Raw genomic sequence first — 641 nt, 5'->3', positions numbered from 1 at the left:
TCTGTTGCCAGGCTGGAGTGCAGTGACATGATCTCGGCTCACTGCAGCCTCCGCCTCCATGGTGTTCAAGTGATTCTCTTGCCTCAGCCTCCTGGGCAGCTGGGACTACAGGTGCATGCCACCACACCCAGCTAATTTTTGTATTTTTAGTAGAGATGGGGTTTCACCATATTGGCTAGGATGGTCTCGATCTCTTGACCTCATGATCTGCCCACCTTGACCTCCCAAAGCTCTGTGATTACAGTCGTGAGCCACCACGCCTGGCCCATCTTAATCATTTTTAAGTGTACAATAGTGTTAGGCACATTCACATTGTTGTGCAGTCAATCTCCAAAACTCTCATCTTGCAGAACTGACACTCTATACCCATTAAACAATAGCTCCCATTCTCTTCTGCCCCCAGCCCCTTGCAATCACCATTCTACTTTCTGTCTCTGTGAATCTGAATTTTCTAGGTACCTCATATAAGTGGAAGTATACAGTATTTGCCTTTTTGTTACTGGCTTCTTCCACTAAGCATAATGTCCTCAAGGTTCATCTGCGTTTTAGCATGGGTCAGAATTTCTCTCCTTTTTTGAGGTTAAATTTTGATTATGTATATGCCACATTTTGTTTATCCATTCATCTGTTGATGGGCACTT

This window comes from Cebus imitator, unplaced genomic scaffold, assembly GCF_001604975.1.
Source record: "Cebus imitator isolate Cc_AM_T3 unplaced genomic scaffold, Cebus_imitator-1.0 Scaffold24, whole genome shotgun sequence".
Classification (NCBI taxonomy): Eukaryota; Metazoa; Chordata; class Mammalia; order Primates; family Cebidae; genus Cebus; species Cebus imitator.
This window is presented reverse-complemented; position numbering follows the sequence as displayed.